The 20327-nt window shown below is 41.0% G+C and overlaps 1 long non-coding RNA gene across 1 annotated transcript; it reads left to right on the top strand.

The window, feature by feature from the left end:
- Nucleotides 1-1601: 1601 nt before the first annotated feature.
- Nucleotides 1602-4338, top strand: LOC130460796 (uncharacterized). The gene is made up of 4 exons (XR_008920909.1): nt 1602-2006; nt 2587-3436; nt 3748-3810; nt 4097-4338. It is a non-coding gene; the product is annotated as an uncharacterized lncRNA (long non-coding RNA).
- The last annotated feature ends 15989 nt before the right edge of the window (nt 4339-20327 follow it).

The following is a 20327-nucleotide window of genomic DNA, read 5'->3' on the forward strand; positions in this document are numbered from 1 at the left end:
CCTCAAGTTAGACCAACTAGAATCGCCCTTAAGGTGCTTAGGAATTTCGGCTTGTGTTTGCAAGCGTATGGCTGATTTTTATTTCAAAAAACTTACCCTTTGAATACTTCAATCGTGCCCATAAATTGTGACCCTAGGCACCTATTTATAGGAGTATGGAAAAGGAATTGTAATCCTACTAGGATGTGGATTTGCTAGTTAGAACTTTATTAGGACACTAAATAACAAAACAAATCTAATAGGATTAGGATTTTAATCTTTGCACAAATCCTAATAGGATTAGGATTTCCCGCACAAGCATTGCACAAGCCGTGCACCCGCGCAAGCCTTGCGGCCCACGACAGGCGCACAGCCCACGCTGCTGTGCTGCGCGCGCGCGCCCTTGGCTGGGCCTGGCCTTGCGCTGGGCCTGGTCGAGGCGTGCGTTGGTGCGTGCGGCTCGCTGGGCGATGGCCTGGCTTCATGCTGGGCCTTCGTCTAGCGGGCCTCGTCCGATGCTAATTCGTACGATACGCTTCCGATTAAATTCCCGATTCCGGAATTCATTTCCGATACGAACAATATTTAATATTTCCGTTTCCGGAATTAATTTCCGTTTCGAACAAATATTTAATATTTCCGTTTCCGGAATTATTTTCCGATTCCGATAATATTTCCGATTCTGACAATATTTCCGTTTCCGGCAATATTTTCGATTCCGGCAATATTTCCATTTCCGATAATATTTTTCGACACGTACCATGTTTCCGTTTCCGGCAACATCTACGACTTGGATAATATTTATATTTCCGATACGATCCATATTTCCGATTCCGGCAATATCATCGTTTCCGGAGTATTCATTTCTTGCTTGTGACGATCTCAGCTCCCACTGAAACCAAGATCCGTCGATTCCGAATATCCATAGATAGAGTATTTAATGCCATTAAATACTTGATCCGTTTACGTACTATTTGTGTGACCCTACGGGTTCAGTCAAGAGTAAGCTGTGGATTAATATCATTAATTCCACTTGAACTGAAGCGGCCTCTAGCTAGGCATTCAGCTCACTTGATCTCACTGAATTATTAACTTGTTAATTAATACTGAACCGCATTTATTAAACTTAACATATAACGCATACTTGGACCAAGGGCATTATTTCCTTCACAACACGGCTCTTGACGAGAACCTCCTTGCTGAAGGACCGAGTCTGGGAATAGAACCGTCCCCCCGACGATTGTCCACCTCCTGCCCACAAGTACCTTTCTGTGCCTTCCACAACGACGAAGGGCATGACACACTACTACAAAAGTTGGAATAAGAAACGCTGAATAGAGAACCGTCAAGTATGTTAAATGTTTTCTAGAAGTATAGAGTACGCATTTCTCTTATAACAGTTGTATGAAGAAAAGAATAGAGAACGATCACCTTACGTAACCGTCTTATGTTATTTACCATAATAAAAACAACTATTTAATTTAAATACTCGATAAAATACAAAGCTGTGTTTATGATAACTGTTGTGTATTCTGGGTTTTAGAAAAAGATTTTCTAATAAAAAAAAAAATTAATAATCTGTATTATTAGCGTGCGGATGCGTCACATGACCCAGCGAATTTTTTGAAAAAAGAATTTAAAAAAAAAAAACTTCGCCCAAAGCAGACTACAGACCCGAATTTCGCCCAATAGTTTTGGCAGGACCTTAACCTACTTCTCTACTCCCCCATAACGCCGCCCAGCCTTCTCTCCTCCGCCCAGCCGTTTTTCCGCGGCTCACCTCACCTCATTTGCCCAGCCGGCAGCCGTCCAGTACAGCAGTACTCCGTTTCCGCGGCTCACCAAGTTCTCAACTCCTCAAGTAACGCGAGCCCAGCCACTCAGCTAGAGCAGCCTCCCCGGCCGGCGGCCGCCCACCTCAACGCGTGCCCAGCCGGAACTCCGACAGCCGCCTGCCCGCCCACCTCACGAGTCACCATTCACCAATCACCATTCGGTCCATTCTTCAGAGACGCAACTGACGCAAGGTCGGTCTAAATGCCTAATTGGTCTCTAAATCTCTAATTGCTTCATGTTTTTATTACAATTTATGAATTATGATTGATTTCTCATGTTAATTAGTCAAAATTTCAGTTATTGTATTATTGGTGAATGGTGATTGGAATTGAGATATTAGTCAGATTAGTATTGTTATGATTTATGAGATTGGTTATTGCAGGATTTTAATTCATTTCTGATTGAATTATGATTGATTGAAGTTGAAATTGCAAATGAAAGTGAAGTAAAAAAAATTGATAACAGAGAGTTATCATTATTTAGTCCACTGACTTGATTTTTGAGTTTGTTTTAATATTTTCAACATATAATTCATGAATTTGTTTTAATTGTTCAATTCGTTGTTGTTGTTGTTGTTGTTGTTGTTGTTGTTGTTGTTGTTGTTGTTGTTGTTGTTGTTGTTGTTGTTGTTGTTGTTGTTGTTGTTGTTGTTGTTGTTGTTGTTGTTGTTGTTGTTTGTTTTAATTGTTCAATTTGTTTGTTGTTTTAATTTAATGGAATGTTGACTGGTTGTTAACTTGTTATTGATTTATGGGTGAATTGTTGTTTTAGTTTGAGTAATGCATCAGTTGGTTATTGTTGCTGGGAAGGAGCAACGGTTCTGCTAGCAATGTACCAGGTAAAAAAAAAAATGATACTCCTTCCTTCTCAAAATAAATGTCTTGATAGACCATTGAGTCATTGACCTTGTTAAAGGTGCGCTGATAAGAAACTACTCTATATATTAAGTTGCTGGTGTTGATTGTAGAAAAGTGGGTCTATTGAAAATGTAGGTACATAGAGTAATGAATTTTGGGTGCTGCACTGATTCTGTTGCATCACCTTTGGTATGCTATATCTTTGCTTTTTGTTCCTGTCATAGTATATACTGCAATCCCTTAGGTTTCAGTCCCTTGAAGAGTTTGACGAGGTTAAGAGAAGCTGCAGAAAACGGTTGGATGTACATAATCGACGTAGCAAGAAGAGACAACCTGAAGCCTTTTACATGCCTAATTCTGTTGCTGCCTTTTTGTCATCTCATACAGGTGATATAATCAATTCTCATCCAACAAAGATTTTATGGCATTAGCTACATATATATCATATTAGGACTTGTTTCTTGAAAATCTATAAAATATTCAAAATGCAGTAGATGTAATGCTCCAGTTTTGCTGCCCACAAACTCTTACTATAATTTGGCCTACAATGTCACAACTTCCTGATCTTTACTTCAAAAATAATCAAGAAACAACTTTTGAGCCACTTCTGAATGGGGTTGGTCAAACCGGAAGTTGGACACTGAAGGTTCCGGCTGACAACTCAGGATTTGCTCTCTCTCTTCTGTCAAGGTATTGATCAGATATCTGTGTGGAACCTGTTATGCAACCAACACCTATTAGTTCATCAACAGTTCAAGGTCAAGGTAGCTGCACCTCCCTGGATCTAAATAATAGTTTTTTACAACTTTCATGCTCTCGGGGCTATATTTTACCTTTTGTTTTGCATCATCCGGAATAGCTAAAAAACTTTCTGGCACAGTTTCTACTCATTATAACCCTGTTTTATAACCATCATTTCATATAATCTGTGATGACTGATAAGAATACTGTTACAAAATAAATATCAGATATTAAGATCAACCTAACTGAACAAAAGATATTCAGACCAGCCTTTCATATGTTTATGATCTATACTTTCTTTGTAATTTAATGATGTTTCATTTGAAATTACCAGGTATTATTGCTATTGATGAAAAATCTTTCGGTCCATTTGCTAAGCCCTAAATTTGAGGAATATGTAAGTGCATTTTGTCAAACATTAGTTAATGTTCATTGTGGTACTTTATCGCGGCGTTTATGGTCTTTGAGATATTCATTCTGGTGTTGTCAGCCTTGTCAGTCTGCATTGCACATGAATTATCTAGTACTTGCATGATCAAAAGTGATCCTTTACTATTAAGATCTTAAATGACTGTTGTGCTACTTCGTTTTTGTGTGATTTTTGTTGAACCAGAACCTTGGTAGCTTTTATGTTCCTTGCTGAGAAGCTTGGTTGTGAATCTGTGATGTATTAAAAATTTCAGGGAATTACGGAGTGCAAGCTGAAGTTTCCGGAGTGCAACCTTTTGCTGCTCCTACTGATGTGCATCCTCATTCAAGAAGACCGCAGGCTGATTTTCTTTGCTTGAGTAATGAACCTGTACACGGATTAGGGGAAGGGTATTGTTACATTATGTTTTTTTCCTTTCCCATTTTGTAAACGCGTAGGAGTAACTTGTAAAATGTACGCTATTTTTTAATATATTTAATGCTTGTTTATGCAAAATTATATTTAATGGTTGTTTATGAAAGTATTTAATTTTTTTTTTTTTAAAAAAAAGATGGAATAGAGGACGGTTATCTAAGAAAATCATCCTCTATGATTATGTAAAAAAGGAAGAATAGAGTACGCCTATCTTAGCAAGTTGTCCTCTATTTTAATAAATACATAACAGTTAAGTGTCTTAACCGTTCTCTATTCCTTCTCTATTTTCTGATTTTAGGAAGGGAATAGAGAACGATCAGCTGAGACCACTATACTCTATTCATATGTATATAAAACGCCTGTCCCAACCGTCCTCTAAACTATAGAGATCGCTTACCAGGAGAACGGTCATCAGGCATCCTCTAAAGCCTATTTCAACAGTTCTCTATTCCCTTTTTTGTAGTAGTGACACCCAAAGTTGTCGGATGTTGAGGAAGATATTAACTGATCGCATGGCTGAAGGACACCTTCGCCAGTACGTCCATCTAGAGGACGCACATAAAGAAGTGAGCCCCACCTCTAAGTATTCAAACGAAAGAGTTATGGTAATATCAGGAGGAATAGTTGTAGGAGAACCATGTAAGGAGGGACGGCAAAAAGGTCCACCTCATCTTCGCCTAGCGCAGAAGAACCTACCCTCTGTAGAAATTTCCGAAGACGACTATAGAAGGGCGGCCGCGCCATATGATGATGATCCTCTGGTTATAGAGGTTAAGGTGGCTAATCTTAAGATAAAGAGAGTACTGGTGGATACGGGGAGCTCGTCCGACATAATCAGTCTGCAATGCCTGCGGAAATTAAGGCACAATCCAGAAGACATAGAAAAAGTTTACGGGCCCTTGGTAGGATTTGGAGGGAGCATCGTTCGTCCAATTGGCTCCATTTTGCTTCCGGATTCTGTTGGAATTCCCCCAGTAATCAAAGAAGTCATCATCAGGTTTATAATAGTGGCAAACCTCACCACATTCAACATCATACTTGGCCGTCCAACACTCAACGACCTAAAAGCTGTGATCGTCCCTCATTTACTGTTGGTAAAATTTATTGGAAGCAACGGACGCGTTGGATCTCTCTATGGAAATCAACAGTTGGCCAGGGATTGTTACTTATCGACATTGGAGCCAACGGCCTGGGGAGCTTCTCCAAAGGGAAAGGAGCAAGCTAAACCTTCAGCAAGCCGCCGTAAAACCCGGGAAATACCGACAGAGCACAATGCAGCAAGACGACCTGAGCCAGTGGGAGCATTTTATGATATAATCCTGGACTTAGCGGACCCGTCTCGAACAATCTCCATTGGGGTCCACCCTGACGACCCCATGTCAGCAGCATTAGTGCAACTACTCCAAGAATACAAGGAGATATTTGCCTTCACGGTAGAGGAGATGCCCGGTATAGAACCGGTGGTGGCCGTGCATAAGTTGAATGTGGACAGTGCTGTGAAGCCAGTACGACAAAAGAAGAGGAATCATGGAGAAGCAAGAAATTTGGCCGCCGCTGCCGAGGTTAAGAAACTAATGGATGCAGGCTTCATACGCCCGTGCCAGTACCCAGACTGGGTAGCTAACGTAGTCCTGGTACCCAAGCCCAATGGGACGTGGAGAATGTGTGTTGATTACACTGACCTCAATAAAGCATGCCCTAAAGACAGCTTCCCACTGCCAAAGATAGACCGACTCGTCGACTCCACCGCCGGACATGCCATGATGAGCTTCATGGACCCCTACTCCGGATTCCACTAGATTCCATTATGGCCCGAAGATCAGGAGAAGACGTCTTTCGTCACGGAACAAGGATTGTACTGCTATAAAGTAATGCCGTTCGGTTTAAAAAATGCCCCTGCTACCTTTCAACGGTTGGTAAACACAGTTTTCGTAAAGCAGCTGGGGAGGAATATAGAAGCCTATATTGACGACAGGATTGTAAAAAGCAAGCAGAAGAAGGATCACCTTGACGACTTGAGAGAAACCTTTGAAACCATCAGGACATACCAGATGAGACTCAATCCCAAGAAGTGCATATTTGGGGTATCTTCTGGTAAGTTCCTTGGCTTCCTGATTGACGAAAGGGGCATTGAAGCAAATCCAGACAAAGTGCAAGCGGTCATTAATATGACGTCGCCAAAGACGGTCAAAGACGTGCAACGCCTCACTGGGTGTCTCGCCGCCTTGGGACGATTCTTATCTAGAGCTGGAGACAAGTGTCACTACTTTTTCAGTACAATCAAAAAGGGCACCCAGTTTGAGTGGACGTCGCAAGCTGAGGCTGCCTTCCTCCGCCTAAAAGAACATCTGCATACTTTTCCACGACTGGTCAGCCCTCTCTTGGGGGAAGTTTTGTATCTGAACCTTGCCATCTCAGAATACGCGCTAAGCGCCGTCTTGCTTACAGAGAGGGATGGAACGCAACTACCTGTGTACTTTGTCAGTGACATGCTGCAGAATGCTGAACTCAAATATCCAACAGTCGAAAAGTTTGGCTTTGCTCTGTTCTTCGCTAGTAAGAAGCTTCGTCCATATTTCCTGGCTCATTGATTGGTAGTGTACACGGATCAACCTCTTAAGCGGCCTTTCACCAACCTTGAAGCGTCCGGAAGAATGCTCAATTGGGCAATTGAGCTTCACGCGTTTGATATCTCGTATGAACCGAGGAAGGCAATAAAGGGACAGGCATTTGCTGACTTCATCGCGGAACTGACCAAGCCACCCTATTTGAAGAATGAAAAAACCCAGTGGATAGTACATGTGGACGGCTCTGCCACTCAGAACGGGTCAGGAGCCGGCATTATCTTTGAATCACCAGAAGGAGATATCTATGAATATGCAATGCGGTTTAACTTTCAGGCGTCAAACAACGAGGCTGAATACGAAGCCCTGATATGTGGAATTCAGATGAGCAGAGCCGCAGGGGCAACAGACGTCCTGGTTTTGTCTGACTCGCAGTTAATTGCCAGTCAGGTCAAAGGAGAGTATGAGGCCAAGGACGAGGCCATGATAAGATATTTGGAAAAAGTCCTCCAAGAAGCTTAACACCTGTCTAACTTTGAAGTAAAACACATACCCCGGTCTGAAAATAACAAGGCAGACGCTTTATCTAAACTGGCAAGCTCAGCATCCTGCGACACGCCACGTCATGTATTCTGGGAGGTAAAACAGTCCAAAAGCATTGACTCCTCGAGAACAGACATCTTGGACCGAACAGCCACCTGGATGGATGACATTGTCAACTTCAAAATGAATGGAGTACTCCTTGATGACCCCAAGCAGGCAAAAAAATTACAAAAGAAATGCACATGGTTTGAGATATGGAATGGAACACTATACAAAAAAGCCTTTTCACGGCCTCTTCTCCGCTGCGTAACCCCCGAGAAGGGGCAAGAGGTACTGAAAGATCTTCATCAGGGATTATGCAGCTCCCACATAGGAGGGAGGGCCCTGGCCGAAAAAACTTTAAGAACCGGATACTATTGGCCCACTCTCAAAGAAGACGCCCTCAATATGGTCAAGCGTTGTGATAAATGCCAACGATTTGCTCACCTAATTCGACGACCAGCACAGAAACTGACGCCAATCACCAGCCCTACACCTTTTGCCAAATGGGGGATGGACTTATTAGGCCCCTATACGACGACACCAGGAGGACTGCGTTACGTAATAGTAGCCGTCGACTACTTTACTAAATGGGTAGAAGCTGAGGCTTTAAAGAACACTAAAGCACAGGATGTGAGAGCATTCATCTGGAAAAAAATAATCACAAGATTTGGTGTACCTCAGTCTATCGTCTTCGACAATGGGCCACAATTCAAGACGCCCAAATTAGAAGATTGGTTGGCCGACCATGGTATCACAGCATGTTTTGCATCAGTAGGACGCCCCCAAGCTAACGGACAAGTAGAGGCATTCAACAAGATTATCTCTGAAGGGATGAAGAAGAAGCTTGATGAAGCAAAGGGTTTATGGGCCGACGAGTTACCCAATGTTTTATGGTCTATACGGACCACGGCAAAAAATGTGCGAACCCACCCTGCGCGTCATGTTGTTTAATGAAGATGCCAATTGGGAAATGATGAAGGCGGCCTTGGATTTCTTACCAGAAACCAGAGGGAATGCGGCTCTACGATAGCAGCTATACAAACTCCGAATGACGAGGGAGTACAACAAAAGGGTTTCTAGAAGAATACTTAAAGTTGGAGATTTTGTACTTAGGAAAATGGAAGCCGTCGGACGCGCCAATGAGCAAGGGAAACTCACCCCTACTTGGGAAGGTCCGTATGAGATTTACGAGGAGGTTCGAGACGGAACATACCGGATCCAAGATATGCAGGGACGTCCGATTTTGCGTACATGGAATGCGGATAACCTCAAGAAGTACTTTTTCTAGATTGACACTTATCTAGATTATATGCATTGTAAAGACGTCTAGAGCCTAGACGCACCATGTAACATGTTTTGAACATTAAATGAAAAATTCACTGCAAGCCGGTCTTGCTGGGAAATCCTTACGAAAAGAATGTTATCAAATCTCTCGGAGAAATGCAAACTAATGCTCTCCCAAAAGACTAGTCGTTTAAAGGCCTAAGAAGTGGCCCAGATTAGCACCCTCACTAGGCTGATCACCTAGAACACAGGGGTTACACATTCCTAACACAGCTATATAAAGTAGCAAAAGACCTTGGCAAAAAGACCAGGGCAGACATCTGACGTCTCAAATTGAGGGCGTCGGATGTAATCATAAAAAAAAAATGTGATGAAAGCTAAAACGCAATAAGACGTTCAAAAGGGCATCATGTCATTCCCAAAAAGTTAGTCATAATTACAAGAATTATGCACAAAGCCACCAAGCATGGTGTCAAAAGAACATGTGAAAAAAAAAACAGTAATAAATACAAAGACGCGTAGGAACTCATTCCTCATCCTCGCTGGGCACGAACTCAGGAGGGGTGCGTCCTTCCTTTTGGGCCTTCTCCACCTCAATCTGATAGGTGAGAAACTTCTCAAACCAGCTGAAGGGACGTTCACTTGCAAATTCAGCATTCCATGCAAGCTCCATACCCCTTCGGATCGATTTCTCACCTAGCATGGCCGACTGGTCGAGAACGCTCTGTGACAAAGCGACTTCCTTGCTAGCCGCCTCCAGCCGAACCTCCAACTCTTTAAACTGAGTCTCCAGACGAGAAAACTCAGCTTCTTTCTCCTTGATTTTCTTGGAAAGATCCTCCATTTCAGAAAAGTTCTGATCAATATGCAGGAGACGAGCTGTGTTCTCAGCATTTTGGGAGGCCAGGGCGGTAGTCACAGCGTCAATCTGTTCCCGCCTGTCGAAGCGAAGCTTCTCCAGTGCAGCAAAATGCTGGTCACCACACTGACTGGCCAGAAGACGGTGACGAGCTTCTTCATGCACCAAAGCAGTGCGCCACTTTTTCAGCGAGTCCAACAGAATGAACATATGCGCAAAAATAGTAAAAGTCAAACAAAAAGAAACGAGTATGTAAAAATAAGGTATAACGAAACTTACGTCCAGCGCCGAGGACTGCATGGCGGCAAGCATATTCTCGGCCACCTCAGGAAGAGTTTCAGCATATTGGGGAGGAATGGCATTGCGCATCAGCGTCATTATCTTCCTACGGTCATGAGAATTGAACCCGCCTGAAGAAGGGATCTGATCCAATTCAGCATCAATGTCTTTCTGAGGATCGGGAATTTCTATGGGAAAAACAACGGCTTTAGAATCCCTGGGGGAAACTAGAGAACTGCTAGACGAGGAACGGCAGGTGGTTACGATGTTGGAATAAAACTTACCCCCAGCATTCCTAGCTCTCTCCGCCGTCCTCAGAGGGATGTTGCGGCGGACGACTTCAGGAATCCCCGCAAGAGGATTAGCTGTCCCTCCAGTTTTCTCCAAGCTAGGAGAAGCGGATGCAACCTTGGGGACGGCAAACCCCTTAGAAGCCTTCGATGTCACTGACTTGAAGACGGGTTTTCCTGTGCCGCCAGCCCTGCGTTTAGAAGTAGGAGCCGCGTCCGTGGTCGCCTTCATCGTCTTCTGAAGAAATGAAAACATAAGTTGTAAACAACAAAGGGAATCACATCGGAAGATTTGATCAATACCTTCTCCTCAGCAGGAGGGGGAGCCATTTGCTCAGAAATGGCTTGCTCGGCTGCCTGCTGACGCTTCCAAGCTTTGAAGGTACTGGCGTCGAGTACCTTCACCAACCAAAACGGCATATCCACTTGGCCTTTGGAGGCATCGTCCAGCTTACCCATGGCCTCGTCTGAAAAAAAAAATTTAAAAATTAAAAACAAAATAAAGACATTAGTGCGTTTATGATTAAACAATGAAGAGTTGGAAGTATAGATACATTACCTCTCGGCATATACGGACACAAGCCTACAGCCGGGAGGAAAATGGGATTGCTCAATTGATCCAGATGAGGCAACCACCCCTCGGGTATGTAGGCCGTATTGTCCTTGATGACGAGCGGCTTGAACTTGAACAGCGACGAGATCCGTTCCCAGAGCTCGACGGAGACGGGAGGTAAAGAAGCGCCTTTCCCAACCAAGTTGGGCTTGACGTTCCAGCGTCTCATCCTCTCACACATCTCCAGATTGGTGGTTTTGATAACCACCCACTTCTTCCTCCAGTGATGCCACTTAGACGCCTTCCCCATCACCGTCCGGTAGGCCCCCTTGTATGTAAGAATCAGCCAGCCCGCGGCGGCTCTCGAAACTTGGGACATAGAGGCGATTCTTAGGAACGCCGGAAGAGAAGGGGTGATGCCTGCAAGCTCGCAGCGAGCAATATAGCCAAACACACCCGCCCAGGAGTTCGGGGACATTTGGTTTAGGCCAATATTAAAGCCGTCCAGCAACACCACCAAAAAGGGGTGAGGGGGGAATCTCATACCCAGCTTCAGAATGAGCCGTAAACGGCGAACTCTCCTTTCACCAGTCCAAAGCTGGTGCAATCCATGCCAGCCGGCATACGAAATTTGTACTCCGAACCTAGATTCAGAGACTCCCCATAGGCCTTCCCCTCGAGGGTGAGAAATTTCAGCCACGTCTGAAGTGGGAAGATGGCGCTGGGATGAAGGTGACATTCCTCCCCACCTGACGCAGTAGCCGGCGCGGCATCGGTGCTTTCAGGGACGTCCTCTATAGGAGAAGAGGATTCTCCTTCGAACTGCTCCTCGTCTTCTATTCGCGCCATTAAATCCTGCAATAAGCCAAGACTTGTCTCAAAGCAGGGACAAACTTGAAAAAAGAAGACGTCAAAGGGACAAGATGACGCCCTCAGTTTGACGAGACCCATGCATGACTAAGAAGAGAATTCGGAGGAATCAAAATCAACAGCCACATTTTTCCAAAGAAAGAATTTACCTGATAAATCAAAAGAGAGTTTGTGAAAGAACTTGGATGAAGAACTGCAAGAACACGACTTTGAAGATCGTGGCGGTGCTACGGTGGATTTCGGTGGATGTAAGACGCCGGAAATCGCCTTCTCCTATTGCTCTAAAATGATCACTGGAAATGAGGGGGAAAATCACTCAAATTGGCCACTTATTTATAGAGGGGTAAGAAATGATTACCCCTGCCACGCGTCATCACCTCGTTGGACACTCCAAGAGCAGTGAAAACTAACGTCTGTTTTCACTCCTCATGAGGGGCAAATGATGAGGGCTTGAATATATCTCCCACAAAGCCCAAAGAGGCAGCCTACACTCATACTAGTCAGATGGGCTCAGACCTAGAAAGAAGGCCCAAAATCCTGGTACCCCACCAGAATATAGACAGAGCCCCATTTGGCAAAGCCCATTCTCTTTGAAAGCCGGTCCAAATATGGAAGGTCCATCATTGCAGGCCGAAGGCCACGTGTCCTAAATCCCCAAGGGGCACGCATCCCACAGCTAGGGTTGAGGGTGCAGTCCCCAAGAAACCCTAGCACTATAAATAGCTCAGATCCCAAGGTTAAAGGGCATTAAATTCTTGCCCAACAACAAAAAACCTATCTTTGCTCTGCCTTCTCTCTACAAATTACTTATCTCTCTAGCTTATACTTACTTAAGCATCGGAGGGAATATTCCTACGGGAATATTCTTGTTTTGCAGGTTGCCAGAAGTTCGTGCCAGGTCATACTTGATACCTCCGAGGAGCGCGTGCCACGTCAGCACCGTAAAAGATCCCACAACAACAACTATATAATTAATGCATTCAAATGAACATAAAACATAAGTCATTATTGTACTGAGGATGACTTTTTCCACTATTGCACGCATAGGGTGGCTATAGGGGGTGGTAGTGATGGGATTTAAAGTCAATCAAACTAACATAATAGCGAAACAATCATGTTGACCCTAGTTTTGGTTGATGACAAAAAGAAAACTTCCTAATATTGTTGATTGATGTTTATGGTTAAAAGCTCGAGTTCTTGTGAGGAACTAGGGATAGCAGCTGGAGTTCCTGAGTTTGAAGTGGCAAAGCTAGAGCATCAAAGGAATAACTATTGTAATTGGATGGTTCTCATGTTAAGCAAAGAATGATGAAGATCCTAGTCCTGAGTTCCTTTATACTAAACAAGGAACTCATCTGTTCCAGGGTTGGAACTACTGAATCTTCCGAGTTGCAAGCTCTAGAAAAGGGAAGACGTAAAGTCTAGGTAGTTTACTGTATTTAGAACTTATGTAAAGTATTAATATTTCTAATGGTATATATGGAACACGAGGAACTTAGGTTTATTTAGAATACTTATCAAAATATCTGGTAGCAAATTCTATGGAAAATATTTACATAAATAATTATAAGTTTTACGTATTTAATAAAATCAGATTTTTCTTTTATCTTATTTTCCAAGTAAAACTGTTTTAGATTTCCTAATATTTCTCCTAACATTTTGTAAGCTAAAAAAAATTGTTTTAGAAAATCTTTGGGTGGTTGAATTGGTCTAAAACACGTCCAGCAATTGTGGAAGCTACGTGGGAAGTGGTCTTCCCTTGTTCCTCAAGACAAGGGACGTGGAGACCAAGGTGACTGTAAGTGCAAGTTGAGATTTGAGGTAAACAAACCCTAATGATCAATCTCTACATAAAGGCTAGACGTATTCCGGTAAAATCACACAAATATTCCAAGAGTCTTTTATACCCTAAAAGTGTTTTAAAGAGTTTTCATAAAAGAGTTTGTATCCTAGTTAAATTCAAGTTCCTAAATTCCTAATATATCTAAGCTTTATTAATACTAAGTGTTCTCATAAATATTGTATTTTTGAGTGTGAAGGGACTGAGTGATCCTTGTAAAAACTTAGTTAAGTCTGAGAAACAGAGAGGAAGAAGAGTGCAATATTCGAAGTAGAAAACTGTAAGGAACTCATGTTTGAGTGGAACTCGTGTTTTGTAGTATTATTGTAATTGAGGTATTACTTAAATATAAAAGAGTGTTTGAGGTTTTTCCTTCTTGATTAGCATCAAGAAGTTTCCTCAATTGTTTATCTTTCGTCTCCTTGTTTCTCAGTTTCTTTGTCGTTTCTAAGTTCTGCAAGGAACTTCACTAAAACGTGTTCTTACTGGAATATCAAATCCCAACTCCAGAATCCATGTATAAAGTATAGTTTATGTAATACATACTTTTGTAGTGTGTACTCCCGTATTAGTCTATGAACAAGAACGAGAACTCCAATCATAGTTCCTCTACTAAGTCCACCGACTCATGCAAATCCTCCTTGAGTATTGATAGCTTAGATCTTAATTAAGGTTTTTCACTTTTAGGGAAGAACACAGTTTGGAGGCACAGAGAGGATTAGGGTTCTCAAAGGATGCCTAAGGTTTGTGTATTAATCGTTATGTTGGATAACTTAGCATTAGGTTAATAAAATAACCTATTAAGTCTATGTGCTAACCGACCAAGGCACAAGGCCTAGGGCCAAGGCCGACCAACACACACACAAACACAAGCACAACCTACACGGCAGTGGGCCTTGGGCCGCACCCAAGCATGTTGCCTTGTGTAGCGCTAATGTTGCTGCTATGCTAGCCCAGCGCACGCGCGTGGCAAATCCATGGCCTGGCTTTCCAGTGCTGCTGCTTTGTGCACAGGCGCTGCCGCACATGGGCCTTGAGTTCCTCGTGCACTCGGCTCGTGGGCTGCCCTTCGTGTTGCGTATTAATTTGGCTTACAGCTAGCTAAAAAGCCATTAAATTAATTTCCGATTCATTTAATCCGGAGATTTATTTTATGTCATTGGTGTGACCTTGTAGGTTCAGTCAAGATTAAGTTGTGAGCATAATAAGGATTAAAACTCACTCATTGGAAAAATTGCTACAGCTAGTTGTTCCGATCACTTGATCTTACTAAATTAATTATTCGTAATTAATATATCCCTTGGTATTGACACATTTCCTTCAGTCACCCACTTGTCCTTCAGACAAGTGTGCATCCGCATTCCTTTGTCGCTTAGTGTTATTTGCTGAACATGATTCAAGATCCAAGCAATCCTTATTAGGTCCATAAGTGTTTCTCGGATCACTAAGTTCAATTGTTAAACTTTTACAGAAGGTTGAATCACCTTAACCATTATGAGCACGGCCATGCATTTTCACAGTATCTAACTCTCCGAGAGGCCTTGTTACAGAACAACACCATATCATGTCAAATATATGAGTACAATCCAATCTTGTAATCTATGAATACTTACTTTGATTCATAATACACCTGTATATTGCTTTCATAGTCTCCTTTTACGGTGCGACGTTTAGCGAGCATCAAAGCAAAATCTTCAAACAATCAATATAAATCATAATTACTCATATTTTGAGGAATAATTCTAATCACCATTAATGAGACCGACTTGTGCCATGACTTTAATCTCTTAAAGTGTTTTCATGGTCAATCCGATACGAAATCCAAAAAGTATCTATGCAAAAGATTTCCAACATTCAAGTATCATTTAGTTCAAGAAATTGAACAATAAATCTACTTGCAATCTAATCTTCATTAGTAATTGTTTTTCCAACCTTTCAATGACCTGGATCAGGGATCCTTTGTGACTTTAATATTCAAGTTCACTTATGGGTGTTTCTGTTAGGTTATGATACAGATGACGAAACATAAATCATGCGGAAAACCATAATGCCAAGAAACATATTATTTGCACATAGTCATTTAGCATAATTTAGGTGCATACACTTTGTAGCGTGCCCTCCCTAGCTGCGCCCGAACCGAACAAGAACAAGTCTTTAGGACTCCAAATGTCATCCCTCCGTAGATAGTCCACAGCACGTCCGGATCCGTCTTAAGATTGACCAACTAGAATCGCCCTTAAGGTACTATAATTTTCGGCTAATTATGGGCAAGAATGTGACTGATTTTTCTGCTCAAAAATCACTGTTTTATTGTATGAATACTTGTTCAAAAAACTCGTGTATAAATTTATGACCCTAGGCATATATTTATAGAACCATGGAAAGGATTTTGAATCCTGTTAGAATACTAATTAATTAATTAGAATCCTTTTAGAACTCTAAATAATTAATTTAATCTTTTAGGATTAGGATTTAATCTATGCACGAATTCCGATAGCTTTAGGATTCGTATAGCGCACACACACACGTAGCGCACGAGCACCGCACGCCCATGCGCAAGCCTCACGGCCCACGCTGAGCGCACAGCGCTGAGGCCCACTGCTCGCAGCCCATCGCTGAGCGCGCGCGCCAAGCCTTGGCTGGGCCTGGCCTTGCGCTGGGCCTGGTCGAGGCCTTGGCGTGTTGTTGGATGCGTGTGGCTTGCTGGGCAAAGACCTGGCTTCGTGCTGGGCCTTCGTCTAGCAAGCCTCGTCCGATGCGAATTCGTACGATATGCTTTCCAATTAAATTCTCGATTCCGGAATTCATTTCCGAAACGAACAATATTTAACATTTCCGATTCCGGAATTAATTTCCGTTTCGAACAAATATTTAATATTTCTGTTTTCGGAATTATTTTCCGATTCCGATAATATTTCCGATTCTGACAATATTTCCGTTTCCGGCAATATTTCCGATTCCGGTAATATTTCCATTTCCGATAATATTTTCCGATACATACCATGTTTCCGTTTCCGGCAACATCTACGACTTGGATAATATTCATATTTCCGATACGATCCATATTTCCGTTTCCGGCAATATCATAGTTTTCGGAGTATTCATTTCTTGCCTTTGACGATCTCAGCTCCCACTGAAACCAAGATCCGTCGATTCCGAATATCCATAGATGGAGTATTTAATGCCATTAAATACTTGATCCGTTTACGTACTACTTGTGTGACCCTACGGGTTCAGTCAAGAGTAAGCTGTGGATTAATATCATTAATTCCACTTGAACTGAAGCGGCCTCTAGCTAGGCATTCAGCTCACTTGATCTCACTGAATTATTAACTTGTTAATTAATATTGAACCGCATTTATTAGACTTAACATTAAATGCATACTTGGACCAAGGGCATTATTTCCTTCAGTCTCCCACTTGTCCTTAGGGACAAGTGTGCATTTCCTAATTTCTTTGTTGCTCGATGCTTGCTCTTGAACATAAGGTAAGAGTTGTCATCCTTATTATGTCCAGAGGTGTTTCTCGGTTTCAGAGTTCAACTGATCAAATAAACAGATAATCATAGCCTATGATTCATCTGAGCACGGCCATGCATTTTACAGTTTCTAACTCTCCGAGTGGCCTTGTACAACTTTCAGCATCTCGTCCCGATTTATGGGAGGACAATCCCAATCTTGCGATCTTGAGATTAGACTTTGTTTGATAGGTGATCGAATACCTGAGCTTTGCCTTTATGGCCTCCTTTTACGGTGCGACGGTTGACAACGTCAAAGTAACCAGTTCTCAAACAAGTAATCTCAAATCACTCAGGTATTGAGGATTAGTGTCTAATAATTTTAATGAAATTTACTTATGACAGATTTTCATCTCTTACAGTAAAGTTTCATAGGTATGTCCGATACTAGTCTTCCCAAAGTAAGTATCTATGCAAATGATTACGACATTGCCATGTCCACATAGTTCAAGAAACAGAACTACTAGTCATCTTGTATTCTAGTCGTCTAACGTTTTCTATGCGTCTATCTTTATAGAAAACTCCGACCAGGGACCATTTTCAACTTTTGACATTCAAGTTCACTTGATAGACATTTCTTAGTCACATGACTGGTCCTGACAGTCTATCTTGAATATATATCGTCAAATTGAAGGGACTCATCATTTAATACTAAACCAAGATTAAATGGAATATGAAAATACATTTCATATATGATAAATGTTCAACCCCAATGTTTTACAACCATGGGCCTCAAAACCCATCTTTAAAACAGTTCATGGAATTCAAAGCTATGCTTGATTTCCAGTGCTACAATGTGAGTGTTGCTTCTCACTTATAGGTTTAGTTATCATGCTTTGCCAATCTTAATATTTTTTTCATCGAATGTCTCTTTGAGATAGGATGATAAGATCTTTTGAGTGTGTTTAGTTTGTGATCTATTCTTTATAGCTACAAGAGTGGTTCTACGCATTTTGCAATGAAGAACCATCAAGTCAGCAGACATGTGATCTACCCAAGTTCAATGAAGAACTCTTTAACATAAACAACTCTGTTTTATTGCTTCTTAGGCAATAAGTACTTTTACTTCAACTGTTTAGGTTGCTAGTGATGCTTTGTTTGGATTTACTTATCCAAGCAGTCCACAGATAAGTGGAAGACTTAACAGCTGTATCTTAGAACATAGAAATTAATATTTAATTTCCCACGCAACAACTCATGGTCTCCGACCCATGTTGCCATTTCAAAACACGATGCTCTATTAGCTCGTCCTTGTCAATGGTTAACTCCAAAGGGATCTTGCTTGATCCTTTGCCAGTGTTTATGCGTGTAGAATCAATATTTAGCATATATTTATTTCCTTGAATCAAGAACTATTCCTATGTACTTTTTCAAGTACCATAAGTTTTTCTTGATCTCAATCTAGTTGATCTTTACTTATATCAATAGAGATTGGTATATGTTCGTCATGCCTAAAGTCATACGATAGGTTTTGGCGATCCTTATATTATATCATACATGATAAATTCTTTTGCAGAATAATTCCTAATTGAATTCTATTCATGTAACTTTAGCTCACCTAGTTTCAGTAGATACTAAATCCAGCTAAATTCTTTGACATATAATATAGGTTAAGAATCTCACTTAGATCCTTTGATGTTTAACTTAGTAAATGCTTATACAAAGTTCAAACATCCTTTACTTAGATTTATTCATATGGGTCGAATATCTCCAATGGAGTCTTTCGTGTTTGATTTAGTAAATGCCATTACTTAATCCAGAACAATATTATAAGATCTTTGTGAATGGATCTTTAATACCCAATATGCACTAAGTTTCGCCTTGGTCCATCATTGATGAAGAATTTCAAACCTAAGTTATTAGCATTTGAATGTTGTTTCACAATAGAGAGATATGTGTGTGATACACATCGGACCAATTAAGTTTTATTTACTCCCACTAAACTTCTTATATATCTATAAGAATCATGTATATTTTATGAAACCAAAATTCTTATTAGCTTCACTAAAACACAGTTCTAATTCCCAATTGCTTGCCTAAATCTGTACTTAGATTTTATAAGCTAGCTTTCCTTTTCAAGAATTTATTTGGATCCACAAATCCTATGACATGCCATTTACATAGTTTCTTCCAACATTTGACTGAGGAAGATGTTTTGTCATCCAATTGCCATATGTACCAATATGCAATCTTGCTTGAATTATAGACTTGAGCATTACGATTATGCATGAGGCTTCAACACAATCCACGTCGTGAATTTGCTTGTAACCTTTAGCAACTAATCTAGCTTTGTGTGTGAACACAATTTCATGTTTGATGGTTTTCATCCTTAAAACAAACTTGCAACCAATAGGTGTGAAACTATTCTTGCAAATCAACAAAATGTCAATTTTGTCATCAAAACATTAATTATGTTTTATGGCCTTTAACCATCTAAAACATTTGAGTCTATATACTAGGTTTCGTCATAGCTTTCTTACAAGTCACAAACTCATTAATTCTACATGATAATAGTTTGACTGTAAGTTGTAGGTTTCTTCACTATCTAATAGAAAAATCTTATAGCTTCAGTGACCTGAACTCCATGTTTCTTCACTATCTAATAGAAGAATCTCATAGTTTCAGTGACTTGAACTCTACTCCTACTTGGGTATAGAACATCAAACAATAGAATATCAATAGCCACTTGAAAGTCCTTTAAATATTCCGTTCTCCTTGAAGCACTTGTAAAGTCTTGTAAGAGATATCTATTCTTTAAAGCCACTTCTAAAGTCCCTAGAGAATAAGTTCGGATTTTCTGAAGCACTTCGAAAAGCCTCCAGAATGTCCGTTTATGTTTGTTGTTCGCCTCGAAGACTTTCGAGTTCTATTTTCTCCCACTTGTCATTTTGGAAACGAATCTCCAAAAGGACATTATTTCGAGCAAACAAACGTTATGTTCTCAAAAATCCGTGGTAGAAACAATAACCTTGTGTCTCATTTGAATAAATCACAATGAAACATATATCTATACTTGGGCCTTAGTTTGTCGAATGACAAATACTAAGCTCCCATTGAGTTCAGGAACTCTTTAGATATATATTATTGAAAAGATATTCTGAAGTTACTTTTCAATAGCTTTGACGAATTTGGTTTAGTTTGGTGGTAGTTGAGCATTTTGTTTACAAATTATAGGAAAAATTCTTTATGATTCATCATTGATCGAATCAAGTACCAATTGACTTCGATTATTCCAACGTAGATATGCCATATCTTATGGAGCTAGATCGTGAAATTACAACACACAATCATTGATGATCATTCTTGACTTAAGTAATCATCAACATGATCTGACCTAGATCTTTATGATTCTTTGCCAAGTGGATTTTATACTTCTGAATCTTTGAACTAGCCAAACAGATTCAAGTTTATATCACTTTGAGTAAATAA

Source organism: Spinacia oleracea, chromosome 5 (assembly GCF_020520425.1).
Source record: "Spinacia oleracea cultivar Varoflay chromosome 5, BTI_SOV_V1, whole genome shotgun sequence".
NCBI classification, from domain to species: Eukaryota; Viridiplantae; Streptophyta; class Magnoliopsida; order Caryophyllales; family Amaranthaceae; genus Spinacia; species Spinacia oleracea.